Genomic DNA, 15184 nt, shown 5'->3' with positions numbered 1-15184 from the left:
ATTTTCTGTTGGCCTCCAGAATTCACCCCTAAAGTTCATTCTTATTTTCACAATCCTCTTCAAGCCTTTCATCCTTCTGGTACCTTGGCTGTCCTATAAGGGATAAAAGAAAAAGTGCTAGTTAGTTACTTTGAGTGAGTAAATACTTATTAGTTCAAAACAGTATAGTTAAAATTATATTTTCTTTATAAAACATTCCATTTTTATTTGTAAAATATTTAGACAGTTGCAAAGATAACAAATTAAGATGAAAGTTCACAGGTGATGTGGTTAACATAAGAGAAAGAAGGAAAAATTAGCATTCTGTGGGACTTTGTTGTATGCCTGTGAGATTGTTAAGTTGGTAATGATTTGTTTTTTGGGGCTAATTTCCAAGGGGTTGCTCTGCATTTTCAAGAAGAAAAATAAAATGATAATTTAATTCTAGTTTGTTGCTTTTTCATCAGTCTTTCAATAAACTGAAAATTGTTGACGCTGTAGGGTGTGCAGTGCAAGCTAGGTGAACAGCCCCTTGCTTCTACTGCTTTGTGTTGCAAACATCACTCAGCCATTTCAACAGGTGTTCTGCCAGCTGTGCCCAAAATGTTTCAAATGATGTGGAATCTCTTCCACCTTTGCCTTGTGTTGTGGCTGTTTACTGTAAAAGGAGTTCTCTTATTACACAGTTCTTAGGCACAGGCAAAGACCAGAAGGCAGCAGAGTGAGTCTAATTTGAGGTCTACCTGCATGTTGTTACTGCTTTGGAAACAGGAAGATGTGAAGGACCAGGACTGTTTTGTGTGGAGCGCTGGTGCTGATAAATGGATTTTTCTTTTCATCTTGCATATTTTGGCATGTATATTTATGTTGTGGCAAGAAAGAATTTAAATGGTTTAAGAATAATTTTATTTTCACAGCTGCGTGAAGATAGAGTTTGAATTTTGAGAATCTTTAGCACTATGTGGCTTATTAAAATGGAGAAAAAGATCTCTATATTTTGCCTCTTTGATGAAGAAGTAAAAATATGTATCAGTACTTTTCTATCTATGAAATAACTTGGTTAGTGATGATAAATGATGAGGAGCATGTAGGAAATTTTGTGACTTTATCATACTTCTGTCAAGATATTATACTTGAACTTCTGAATATTTATGTTTCATGGTATAATAATCTCAAAGAATGAGATTATTCTTTGTTATTATTCAACCAAATAAAAACCTTTCAATAGGCAGTAAATTAAAGCTGTTTCCCATGTGCATAAAAGTAGGGTTTGCCTTCAGCTATAAATAATAGTAGTTCAAACATCTCATTTTCAAACTGTAGTTATATGATACCATGTTTAAATGTCATCTTATAGCTGATATCCAATTTAACTGTGGCTGTCACTTGGTGGCATACCATTATTGGACTGAATTCTAGCCCTAGAGTTAAACTGTAAATATAAGAAGTATTAAGAAATGTTGCCTTAGATTTGCAGGCATAGGGTAGAGTGTGCAGATAAAATGGTTTTACATGTAACATTGAGACTATGTTTGTAATTTGTGGGAAAAATACAAGTGACTAAGAGCTAGGGAAATAAATATCTAGTGCTTTCTCCATGTATAGATGGTGGTTTGTTGTAGAACCACTGGGATCCAGAGCACTGCAATACCCTCAGTCATCTACACCCCCGCACCTAAATTCTGAATTTACCCTTTCACTAGAAGCGTGAAACAAGACCTTTCCATTCCAGGATCCCAGTATATGTAGTGGAGTGTAGTGGTGGGAAGGGCTGGTCCTGGAGTCAGTCAGCCTGGATGTGAAGTCTTGCTTTCATTGCTACTTGTGTGACATTAGGTGAGCTACTTAACCTGTCCATTCCTTCATGTCTTCCCTCTAAATGAGGATACTAATAGTACCTATTATGCAGATTTGTTTGAAGGTTCAGCGAATTAGTATGTGTACAGTGCTCGGGAGTGCCGGCACTGATCAAGTGTGGCTTAGCTGTCACCATTCGGATGCCTGGTCGTCCCGTTCCTGATGGCTGTAGGTTGAGAAATGCTATTGTGGGAAAGAGGAACTTCATTTATTGTCATTTCTTAGGGCCTTCATTTTAGAGTTAAAGAAACTGAAATTGAATGCCGTTAAATGACTTGTTCAAGATTAGTCAACTACTTAGTGGCAGGTTTGGGACTAGAATTTAGGTCTTTTTCAAAGTCCTGCATCTGTTCTGTTTTAATTTCAAAAGCATTCAAGTAATTTTAATAGTTATAATTTACATATTTTATATTCAAAATTTCTCTTTTCTCTCATTTGAAATTTCACTGAAATAGTTGCAATGCTGCCAATGTATAGAGTAGAAACTATATAATACTTTAAGATTCATATATTTCTACATTCACTTTAAAAGTGATCACCTGGAGATGGTTTATATGTTTTGTTATAAAAGAATACTAAGGTCAGTAAACCAGATGATTCTTCTGCATCTTCCAGGGTCTGAAACTACTTAACATTTGGTGCCATGACAAGTGATAGCAGTTTTTTAATTCATAGGTAAGCTCTTAAAGTAAATAATGCATTATTGTTTTGCAGCTCTCTGGAGATGGGGATTCAGTTCATCACATTTCCTATGTAGATGTATGATAACTAAAGAGAAATTGTGTTATGTATTTAGATGAGCATGTATAATTTCCCTTAAGGGCCCAGTAATTTATACTGTGACTTTTTGCAAAGCTTTGCAGTTCACAGTAGGGTTCAGACAGTGAGATGGTGATGTTTGTAGTTTGGGGGTAATTTCAGTGGTTAAGAGGGGCTTCCTAATGGCAGAACTAGAGAGAGGCCTAATTACCTGCCCCCAGTGATTTTTTTTTTAATGAATTGCCTTATGGTAATGCCACCATAATGTTTATGGTGCACCCTGTATCTCTGCATTGATCAGGGAGACTGAATGGATTGGCTGTCTGGACATGTAATAGATTCCAGCCTTTTTCTGTGACATCATGATTATGACAGACTTTGAGACTATGAACAGCAGCTGTGTGCTTTTGTGAGTCTTACATTATGAACCATAACAACCTATTCAGTTCTATTCCAGTGATAGGGCAGCTTGATGCTTAACAAATGAAGCCAAACTTTGAGCTGCGAAACTGTTAACAGATCTAGTAGTGACCTGGGCCCCATGTATGGAACATTTCATAACACAGGAGGGGAAAACAGGGGCCACCATCTTTTAGCATTTTGGTGAAGGGGTTTGTCTTTATCTCTTCTGTGTAACTTCACAGGATATTGCAATTTGTGTCAATAGATGTAGCATGTCTTCAGTTGAATTTTAATTTGAAACTTTATCAAATGAGTCTTCCATTTCCCAGCCTTTAGGAAAAAAAGAATTTTTGGCCTTTGAAGATGACAAGTAAGAATGCTTATCTTACTGTAAAGGTAAGAATCTAACAAGATGATGGGAAAAACATTTCTGATTAAATATCTGTGGATTACTTCTGTGTAGGAAAAAAGACACATTTATTTCTAATCTGTGTAACAGTAAAGCAAAATAAACCATGTTAGCAGAGAAACTTATTTAACTACTCTAGGCCTTCCTGAAAAGTTCTTTACATAATACACCTCATCAGACTTTTTTTTTGTTGAATAGTAATTTGTCACTGTGATTTGCAGTGACAAACTGTATGCCTTCCATGTGTCTGTTTTCTGTAATAGAAAAAAATAGTAACTTTGAAAATTTTTTTTCTGGGACATTTAATATTTTCAGAGTATTTTAAATAAGAGAGATCAATATTTTTGAGATGGAAACATTACAGAGTATCTTTTATAATTCTTTATTTCATTGTAAATCCAGACTCTTGGAATAACAGTGGTCTCACAAATATTCATGTAAGATCCTTACTACAAGCAGTGAGTGCTGCCATAAAACGTTAGCGAGAGTATATGTGAGTTTTCCCCTGTGGGTCTTTCAGCAACAAGCTCTAATTTTTGAGAATGTTGATGTTGCCACTGTTTTTTTTTTTTGAATGGGAATTGGTTGCTTCTTTGTTTAGTAATGTAAGAATATAAAATGTTTATCTTTCTTTTTTCAGATTCCCAGTGAAAGCAAAATGAAAATTGTGGCTTTTAAAAATATCAAAATCTTAAATTTGTCAGGGAATAGTAATTCTAATCCTCCATCATTTTGCCATAGTTTCATGTATCACTTAGTTTAAAGTGAGGGCTTTATGGGTGAGGCATCTAATACTAGAGAAAAAAATAGCTTTGGGGAAATCTCCTATAATAGAGGTGCTTACAGAAGGCACTAGAGAAAATTTAAAATAAGCTAAATTGTTTTTTTTTAGGGACAAGAATAGAACCTATGGTACATATTGTTAAGAATAGCCTAAAATTATGAGCTATGAATGAATTATGAATTTATAGTTTTTCACTTCAATCACTGCATTACTTTATCCAGTCAAGCAAAAAAGCCAACATTAAATAAAATGCTGTTCCCTTTCAAATGCTGTATTTTAATATTAAAACTCATAGCTCAGATTATGATATTCAAAAGGACAAGTTTAGGGGAAGGACCTGACTTTAGAAGAAAAGATGTGAGGTCATAATCTGTGTATTATGATTAAATTTAGATCGATTACTATCACTCAAAGATGAGAGATTCACTGGTATGTGTGTTGAATAAGTCTGGAAAAAAATTCTGAACACAGTGATTTCATGAACTCCGTAACAAATAATAATTTTTTGTTAAGAAAATCCAACTGTCACTGCTAGAGTGGCTTATCTCTACTTACATGCTTATCTTGTAGTGAAGGTAGCTTTAACAAATTGTATAAAGTGAAGGATTTGCTATTGCAAGATTACTGAAGAGTGTTGGTATGGAATAAACCCATTCTAAAAAATAATCACAGTTCTTCCTGTATGCCTGCTTCTTTGAGCTAATTAGTGACTATTGTTCATGCATATTAATCATTTTCTACTAGATTCTAAGATCCTTGAGGCCTGGAACGTTTCTTTATTTGCCTCCCTCCTGTGATTGGAGGCACAGTAGGGGTTTAATACAAAAGCGTTAACTGAAATAACTTGCTTGCTAGCCAACCTAGAATTTGGAGTGCTGTCAAATACCTTTGTAGGATAGGAGCAGCTGGACAAATAGCCAAGCACGGTGAGTTTTCTGGCTTGTCTTGGTCCCTTTAGCACCAGCCCTTCTTTTCCTGGAAAAGAGGCCTTTTCCAACCTGTGTCCCCTCTGGCTGTTCATGACTTGGTCCTGAACCACACTTGTCCTAAAAAGGCTTAAGTTTCTTTTCCCAGTACTCACAATTCAGATCATATCCCCATGACTGTCACTACTGCTTACTATGACTACTATGGTTTCCTGGCTGCCAAAATGTGTTAAGTCCTTTGCACACGCAAATAAATGTCATTTAATTCTCACAGTTATGTGAGACAAGCATTTTACATGTGGGAACAAGGAACATTTCCAGTGACACATTCCAGACAGGGTAGAGACATGATCTTCACCCGGGACTTTCTGACTCTAAACCTCTGCTCTTCCTGGCCACCACTTGTTTCCCCCATCGAAGCAGATACTTGCCCTTCTGCAGTGGTTAGTTGTATGCTGCATTTCAAGCTCTTCTCCATTCCTTGGTGTCCATACCAGTAGTCACGTCTACAGTAATAACAGAATCACTCTGGAAGGTTCTAGAATAATAAGCATGCTGGGAAGCAGGAAGGAGGCCTGAAATGAGGAATATGGAAGAAAGGCCAGAGCAGAACGAGAGCACAAACAAGGTGATGCTCATATTCTCTCAGTCTCCACCAGAAGTTCTTGGGTTTCCAAGTCAAACAGTACATTTAAGCACAAAACCAGTAATTCTGCCTAAAACTAAGTAAGTAGGGCCATTGAGGCATCTAATCATTCTTATTTTGGTAGCAGCTAAAAACAAAGAAGCAGGTAAAGTTTGTATCCTTGAGTAAGTAGCTCAGGTCTTTTAAGAGTTCAAAGGTCCATGTAACCTGAGGTCCTTTGACGCTAACCATATGATGCTGGGCGTCTTCTATAACTCTGAGCTTAAATTTCGTCATTTGTAAATTGGAGATTATAATTCCAGAATCTGGGCTGCATACTGGAATCTCTTGGTGTTCTTTCCCTCCTTTTTCTTTTTCTTTTTTTTTCTTCTTTTAACTATGGGTATCTCGGGTTCAGGCTAGATTTGCTAAATCACAGTCTGTGTCTGGGCTTGTGTAGGGATAGGGGGCTGAGGCAGGGTGTGGAGGAAGTGAAGCCCTTGCTAAGGAGCTTGGGTGTTGCTTTGTAGCAGGTAGGAGGCAGTGAGTTTTAAAGCGGTTTATTAGGTCTCTGACAACAGTGAATGAACGTAGGCAAAGGTGTGCCATCAAGCAGGTAATTAAACCTGTCTCTATTTTCTGAAATGTATAACTTAGATTACATGTATTTGTCCCTGAATTGTGTTCTGAAAAGGATAAAAGGTAAAGTCAGTTAAGAGACTAGCCTTTCTTTTAAGGATAGATTTATACTTCTAATTAGTCTGTGAATGGACATCTGTTCATTAAGGAATGTCATTTGTGTGTCAGACATGAACTGTTACATCTTAAGAGAAAATAACTTAATCTTACTGAGCTGCTGCCTATATGTGAAATAAATGAAACAGGTCATTTTGAATTAGAAGAAGGCTAGTTAACTTAGGACCTTTTATTTGATAGAAAAGAAATTATATGTTAATTATCTTTGCATCTCATTTATACATTACTCTCATACATCAGCATCTTAAGACAATTGTAGTTTAAAAAAAACCCCACAGATATATTAACTTGAGAGGAAAATATTTGGTTTCATTATCAAGTGCACAAGACTATGCCATAGACCTCTTAGGTTTTTTTTTGTCTGTTTTTTGATTCCTGTTGTGTGAGTGTTTGGAACAGGTTGCATTTCTTTTCCAGAAATCTTATTATGGGGAATAAAAAAGGAGCCAGAAATCAGCAGGGTGAACCTGCACACTCAGATGTATGAAATTGCTACTGGACTGATGCTTAGAGGTTTGAGACAAGATGGTTTAGTGGAAAGAAAATCAGTTTTGGATTTGTAATCATGTCTCCAAGAAGCCTATAAGTTGTCAGACCTTCACCTTCACAAGTTACTTAATTTCTTAATCAAGACTCAATATTCTCATCTACATAATGGGTATATTAATTCCTATATGATGGAGTTACTGAGGATAAAATGATTTCTGAAAAATATCTTAATGGATGTTGTTTTCCTCAAGGAAGGGTTTTCAGCCTCTATTGTAGGAGCAGCAATGAGCACATCACATGTGCATATCAGGAAGCCAAAAAGTTCTTATATGTTTTCTTTATTAAGACTTTATTTTTTAAGAGCAGTTTTAGGTTCACAGCAAAACTGCGGGGAAGCTATAGAGATCCCCATATACCTCTCTCCCCACACATGCACAGCCTCCCCCATTATCAACATCACCAACAGAGTTGATACATTTGTTACAACTGATGAACCTCCATGGACACATTATCATCACTCAAAGTCAAAGTTCATGGCTTACGTTGCAGTTTACTCTTAGTATACAATTTATGGGTTTAGACAAATGTTTACAGACATGTATCCAACATACAGGGTTTCTCTACTGCCCTAAAATCTGTGCTTTGACTATTAATCCATTCTCCACTACCACCAGCCCCCAATGCCTGGCAACCACTTGCCTTGAGAGCTCATTTCTATTTTATCCCTGAATAATTATAAATTGTCTTGATGTACCACACTTTATCCAACCTACTGAAGGGCATCTTGATTGCTTGTGTAATGTATTATTTGATTCGTTTTTTCCTCGTCATTTAAGAGGTATTCAAATAGTCTGAATATAAGAGCAATTAATACAATCAACTATGTTTTATTTTGTAATTCATTATTCTTAATTTTTCTGAATGATATTCAAGAGACTTATAACATTACAAATGTAAAATGCAAGTGCAAAAGTGAAACCGCACTGTGTACAATGGACTCCAAGTGACCTAGGACACTGTATTGCATTCTCACCCTACAATTATTTGATGTTCCTTCCTTCCCATTATTATGGGCTATGACATTTTGTATTTGTAAGAATTTTGCCTGTTTTCAGAATACTCTTACATCCATTAATGGATTCCATCCTATGGTAGTTCTATGCTGAACATTTCTCCATGTGGTTAGACCTCATCTGTTCCTGCCACCAATGTGATGTTGATCCTTCAGTTGTTCTCCACTTTGTTGTTTATTTAACTCTTCTTTCCTTGAGAAGAGATTCTCTTTTATAACCTAATCTTAGTACATTTATACAATTTGTCCTTGTAATATACTACTGGTAGGTTCAGCTCTTTGAAACAGTGTTTTATGCACTCTGCTTTTCAAGAACATCCAGTGGCTTTTTCTTCTATCCAGAGCATGGAGACAAATGTAAAATGATGTTAAGTGAACTAAGTGGCTTCATCTTTTCTCTTAATTTTTTATTTCATCAAACAAAACTGGTTTACTCTTTGGAGCCTAGAAAAAATCTGTCTCATTATTGTATCTTGGCTTTGCTGATTCCATGTCTGAGTGACAAGAGTGAGACTAACTGTATTTCAGATTTTGACTTCACAATTGTGCAGCTAAATTATGAAACATTCTATCTTTACAATGCAGATCATTATAGCTGCCACATATGGCTGCTCAGACTGTGCACAGCACAGCTCCTAGGGACTCTATTCAATAGATTACAATATGTAGAATGCACGACCTCCTTTGCAAGATTGCTATGAGAATTACAGGACCACAAAGAGAGTAGTTTAACATGATGATAAAGAATATGGACTTGAGAGCCCAAGTTCCTGCAATTATTACTCAGCCCTTCCTCGTATTAGCAGTATGATCTTGGGCAAATCAATTAACCCTTACTGTTCTTCACTTTTCATATCTTTAAAATGTAAACAACAATGTAAATGTAAACATCTCATAGGGATATTTTGAAGATCAAATGTGTCAATATTTATAAAGCACTTAGAATAGTTCCCAGCATATACTGCATACTCAGTATATTGTTATCTGTTTTTAGTATTGTATGAAAATTACTTACTATGGTTTTGACACTCTTTGACTGGTAGTTCTTATCATCACTATATAAGGCTTCATCTTCACATTCATGCTCCTTCTCTATTAGATCTTTCCTAACCCCCTTATGTTTGGGTTAGCACTCCTTCTTTAGAATTGCATGCAGCAGAAGTCATAGTAGGTATATGATTAGCTTGGAACTTATGCTACTTTATAGTATGCATGTTTCTCTCTCTAGTTAAAGGGGGTGATACCTGAGGTCTAGGGTCCTGATCTGTACCTGTAAGGTGTTCTCAGCTTTTAGCACCTTCTGCCTTGCCTGTGACCTGCATTAGCTGAAGACGATCCACTGTCTGCCCTCTGCTCTGAAGGGGGTTGCCCTCCTCAAAGCTTGAGGCTTGAGGTCTGGAAAGACAAAAGAAGTCATTAAATGCATACGGTCTCTTCTTTTAAAGCTCTTGTAATCCATTTGATTATATAAGGTTAATATATACACAGCAGTGAACAATTGCAAATGTAATTAAATTCTAGGATATATGGTCAAATTTGCAGAAAGCAATAGGAGTTAAGAAGAGAGTCATGCCTTTCAGAGCTTCATTTAGTGAGAAGAGGCTTCCTATGGGGTGCAACCTGTGTATGAGCAGATAAAGCGGATGAGGCCTTCAGACAACACTGATAATGTTAATGCTTATGTTAATACTAATAGCAAATCCAAAGAGCAACCTCTACCACAGGATGCTATGCTAGGTGTTGTTCTTAATGCTTTACATATATTAACACATTGGATTCTTAAAATAAATTTATGAGGCAGAAACTACTATTATCTGCATGTTAAAAGTAAACAATTTGATGTCAGTAGATTTTATTTGTGATCATGATAACATGTTTTACTTTAGTCAAAATAAATGAGAGCTTTTATAATTCCTTGAGATCCAGCATTTAAAAATAATGTTCCACCATATTTTCTTTAATCGTGTCTTGTAATCTTTCTTTTTTAATAAAAGTAGTTTTTATGATAGCTCTCTCCCAATAAGACATAATATAATTATCAACAACAACACGAAGAGATAAAAGGCTTTCATGTTTTGGAATGTGGGGTAACTTATTTTATAATTTTATAGCTTCTTTTATAATTTAGCTTAGCACATCAGATTTTAATGGTTTCTTATTTGATTAAAAACAACTGGCAAAGCTTATCTCCAGTGAGAAAAGGAATGGATTATTGAGTTTGCAAAATATTTACGGTAGTGGAGTTCTGGATTTAATTTCTAGCTGCTTGGGTGCCAGTTAACAGACAAGAATTTGCTTTCTAACAACTTTGATAGACTTAGTATGCTCTTGTCAAACTTTATAGCATGAATTGTGGGTCATTGGAAAATCCTGTCAGTAGTTTTTTGGCAGCCCTTTGGTAGAAGTAGGCTTTGATTTTTATTGTGTTGTTTAAAGGAAAAAATAATTGAAATTTATCCTTTTTTTCCACTCTTCAAAGAGACTTTCTTTATTTTAATTTGGTTTGTTTATAATTGTAGCTTTTTCTATGGAGCTGTAGGGCATATTCCTAGTGACATCAAAGAAAATAGTTTCCAACAGAAATTATTTAAGGGTTGCTAAAGATGAACAGACTTGATTGTGATAATAAGCCTTTTGGACTGTAGGTTACCCTGTTGGGGTGTGCAGCAATCAGTTATTGTTATTGGTTTATTCACTTGCCAGAATAACAGAGAGCAATCAGTAGGGCAAGTGTTGAGTGCTCTAACTGGGGCTGTATTTTATGTAGGTATTTACCTATCTTTCTTTCTTCTCATTCACAGATCTTGCTGTGGATTAGTATTAACATCCTATGTTTGAGCATGGCTGTGAAACTCGATGCCTCACCTAGGAGGCCTGCCTTCCATGGCGGTATATGAGGTGTGATTATAAAGTGTGAGACTGGTTCCCACTTTATGGACACACTGTGCACATGGCGTCTGCCTCTGCTGGGTGGTTTCTCCCTCCTGCAGTGTATGTGCAGGACAATGTGTGCAAGATTCTTTGTGGCTCTTCCTTTCTGTCTTTTTTTCTTATAAGACTTCATGGTGTTTGAAGTGAGCCCTGCTGTTGTCCTGCTAAGTTTGCTATTTCATTTGCTCTTTGATTTATTGGTTTTGCTTTTATTTCTCATTGTTTGCACTGCAACTTTAGATGAGAAACACTTTTCTTTGACTGGACCACATTTCCTGTATTCCTTTAGCTCAGAAATGCGTTGTAGATGATCTTGTGATCATTCATTTATTTTATTTTATTTATGTCTGGGAGGTAACCTAATTTCAATTAGTGAATTCAAGTATTTCATCAACTCTAAGATAGATATTCTGATTTCAGAGATGGGACAGGGTGGAAATATGCCTTTTAATATGATAAAATGATATGATGTAAGATGCGGCTTTTTAAGGATGTTAAAATGTAAAAAAAAAAAGCAGATTTTTGCATCAGTGAAATATGGTAACTTTTACTCGGTCCTGGCTGCTGTGGGTTGTCACTTACCTCTAATATGATCTGTAAGAAGCATAATATGGAGGGAACCAAGGTGAACATAGGGGTGCCAAATTCCATTTTTTGGAATTTCTAAAAACAACTTTCTTAAATAGGTCATTATTAATTGTAGAACCTGATTACTACGTGTGTTCTTAAAATATATATAAAAGAAAAGGATAAAGAAAAAAAGCTTTCTACTTCTCAATCCATCAGCTCACCATCCATCAGCATTCACCTGAAAATGTAGTGCTGGTTGCAATAATGTTAACTTGGGGCCATTCACTGTGGTTGGTAAAACAGCATGTTTAATGGCATATTTTGAGGAAGGTACATATAGGATCTACTTTATACTAGGGTTGCTCTGAGACCTTGAGCAAACTACTTCATTTCTTTGCATTTCTTCAGATAATAACCACACTTTACATATAGAATTGTGTGGAGGATTAAATTATAATATAAAGAGGACACTGGGCACAGTGTCTGGGCAGGTGGCAGGTATATTAGTTAGGTATGCTGCAGCAGTATACTACAGACTGGGTGGCTAACCAACAGAAATGGATTTCTCACAGTTTTAGCAGCTGGGAGTCCAAGATCAAGGTGCCATCAGAGTCTGGTTCATCTGGAGCCTCTCTCCTAGGTTTGCATGGCTGCCTCTCGCTGCGTCTTCACTTGGTCATTCCTCTTTGGGCGGCACACACTCTTGGTGTTTGTCTCTCTGTCTTTCTCTGTGTTCTCGTCTTCTCTTAATGGCCGCAGTCATTTTGGACAGAGCACACTTTGCATTCTGCTGTCCTTAGGGCTTCAACATAGAATTGGAGGAGAATGTCATTCAGACATAACAACAGGTTCCCAGTGTTAGTTGTTATTCAAAAATGTTTACCGCTAATATGAGGTTTCTAAGCTGGTGTCTGATGCCGAAATGAGTAATGTTAGTGTAGTGAAGTAAGAGGACTTAGCGTTCCCGGGATAGGTCACCGGAGAACATAAGGGTTTTAATGAGGTCGGTAGTGCAAGTTGAAGCAAAAGTTCAGTAATTATAAATAAGGTTTAAAATACTGAGTTTGCAATGATCAGGGTATGGTTGGAAAAGTGTGAGAAGGCTGATTGGTCAGGGAAAGAACTTTATGCTTGGAAGTCATGAGAGGTTAAGTGCTGTTAAGATAGAAGGGGAGGCCAGAGTTTAGAGTTGCTCTATAAACTGGCAGGGTTTTTTAAACTTATATTAAAGAACTGGAGAGTGACATAAAAAATTTGAGGGCAGTCCTAAACAATTTTTACTCTATAGATGTCCCTATATTTTTAATATGAAAATAAGCAAAAATTCACATATTTTTATCATTAAAATACCTCTTTGAAGCATTTGAAATGATATAGTTAGCAACCCATGACACTGGCTAGTAATTAGCAGTCTCATAAGGCTCTGGAGCCCCCCAGAAACACTGTGTTCACATGCTTCCCCCTCCTCTGTCTCTGCGGAAACATTGTGAAGTCCAAGGAACCCCCCACACCAGGCAGGCTGGACTCACAGGTAATCCCTGAAAGAGTCAGTAAGCATTTTACAGAGACTCCTAAAAGTTGAATATTGTTTTGGATTATTAAAGTATTTCTCACTTCTCACATTTCTTTTAAATATTTTTACCAGTATTATTGTCTGAACCACATTGGCTATCTTTATAAGGACAGCATTCTTTCTTGAAATGTAATATTAAACTTCATTACAAAATATGTAGTTGGGTTCCATTTCATAAGTTAATTTACTTCAGAGAGCTTTGGAAATGTTTTGCTAGTGAAGTTTTTGATCTTTGATTAAAATGTCAGGTAATAAAAGTATTACGTATGTTGAGATATATCTGGGGTAGAGAGTATGACTTGAGTTGCAAGTTGGAAAGTTTGTGTATTCTTTATTATTTTTGAAATCTCCTTCAAAGTAAAAAATAAGGTCTGAGTAAGAGGTAATTTAAAAATTAGTTTTCAAAGATTTGAATGTTAACTGAATTGTCTGCATGTTTTCAGTGGCAAAATAAAAGCTTAACAGCTCTCAAATTATTGTTTAAATTGAAAATTGGTGTCAACACATCCTGAATTATTGTATGATCCTAAGGACCAATCCCTTTTGTTAGAAATTGTCTAGGATGCTAGTGTTTTATCTTTTTTTGCTAATATGAAGGTCCAGAGTCTTTTGTTTTATGATGTAAGTTTTAATAAGTCGTCTTTGAAGGAAAGTCAAATCATATATCAATAAAAGGAAATTCTGTATCTGTGTTACCAGTTCTAACTGAACTATCTCTTCATTATCACTGTAGTACTAAGATGCTTTTGATTACCATAGACAGAATTTCACAGCATGAAATCTCTGGTATCCTACACTATATAAGAGATTTTGGTTTTTGGATGTGGTTGTTCTTCCTACTCTTGGCAGTGAACCATTTTCAGGACAGCCAGAATAACTGGGGTCAGCCTCTTATGTATGCATGTGTTTTTGGAATTGGTGAGAGTAATGTTAGTGCCTAACAAGAGGCATTCTGAGGCAAATTAGGTCTAAGGGTCTGTTTTAATTTTAAAAACAAAAGCACTACTGTTTCTAGCCAGAAAACCAAATATCTTGGAGTTAAACATGGAAAAATGTTTATAGTGTTGTATAGTTTTATTACTTCAGACAGAAGGAAAACAGTTTATTGAGTAACTTTCAGCCAATGAGAGATTTTATACAAGCCAACAATCAAGAGGTGAACAAAAATATTTTCTTGTTTAGGGAGAATGAATGATAAAGCTTAGGATACTTAGCCATTCATTTTGAAACAAGTGTGATCTTGTTTGGCTTTTGTATTATAGTGGACAGTTAGCAAAGTAGAAAAGTTTTGTGAATTACAGAATTGTCCTTAAAGTGAAGGGGAATGCTCTTTTTTAACCCATCTTCTTTCCTGCTTGCTAGAATGCTGATTTGATGGCTGGAACTCAAGCAGATATATTGAACCAATAGCTAATGGTGACGTGGAGGATGGTAGAAGAAAAAATGGAATAGAAGGAGACAGTCTTAAAGAGTTGTGGAGTTGCTGCATAAAATCTGTTACCTGGGGATTTTGTTTATAAGAAAGAAATAAACTCTTGTCTTATTTAAACCACTGTTATTTTAGGTTTTCTATCACTCATGGCTGAACATACTCATGACCAGTATCTAGTCTTGGAGTCAGTGAATGATAGTCTGCAGACCAAATCTAGCCCACTGCTTGTTTTGTCAATAAAGTTTTACTGGAACCCGGCCATGCCCATTTGCTTAAATGGAGTCTATGGCAGGGAGTAGCTGATCTCCTGCTCTAGTTGCAGAGCTGAGTAGTAGCTATGTTACAGACCTTGTGACACATAAAGCCTAAAATATTTATGATCTGGCTCTTTATAGAGAAAAATTGCTGATCTCTGATCTAGTCTATTGATTGACCTCATTTGTTTTTCTTTAAAAATGTCTCTTTTATCTTTCTTTTTTCTGTATTCATATGGGTCCCTTACCAGACTAAACATTTTCACCTAATATCTGAACTACTTTAGTTGTCTTGTTAAATTTAAGTCATTTGTAATTTATCATTTATCCATTCTATCAGATACAACATGTTAAGCTTTCTTAAAC

At 36.0% G+C, this 15184-nt stretch overlaps 1 protein-coding gene across 7 annotated transcripts in view; it reads left to right on the top strand.

Annotated features, from left to right (window-relative positions):
• The window catches only part of BMPR1B (bone morphogenetic protein receptor type 1B), a 402305-nt gene that overhangs the window by 184371 nt on the left and 202750 nt on the right, over nt 1–15184 (top strand). For 2 of the 7 annotated variants that reach the window (XM_073237279.1, XM_073237278.1), the window contains exons 2-3: nt 2452–2511; nt 3327–3393. The exons of 4 other annotated variants lie outside the window; for them this stretch is intronic. The gene's annotated coding sequence lies outside the window, so the exon portion shown is untranslated. The remainder of the gene's footprint in view (nt 1–2451; nt 2512–3326; nt 3394–15184) is intronic. One more of the 7 variants, XM_037020219.2, reaches the window with a different exon arrangement.

Source organism: Manis javanica, chromosome 5 (genome assembly GCF_040802235.1).
Source record: "Manis javanica isolate MJ-LG chromosome 5, MJ_LKY, whole genome shotgun sequence".
NCBI classification, from domain to species: Eukaryota; Metazoa; Chordata; class Mammalia; order Pholidota; family Manidae; genus Manis; species Manis javanica.
The sequence above is the reverse complement of the archived record's forward strand: the minus strand, read 5'-3'. Positions and strand labels throughout refer to the sequence as shown.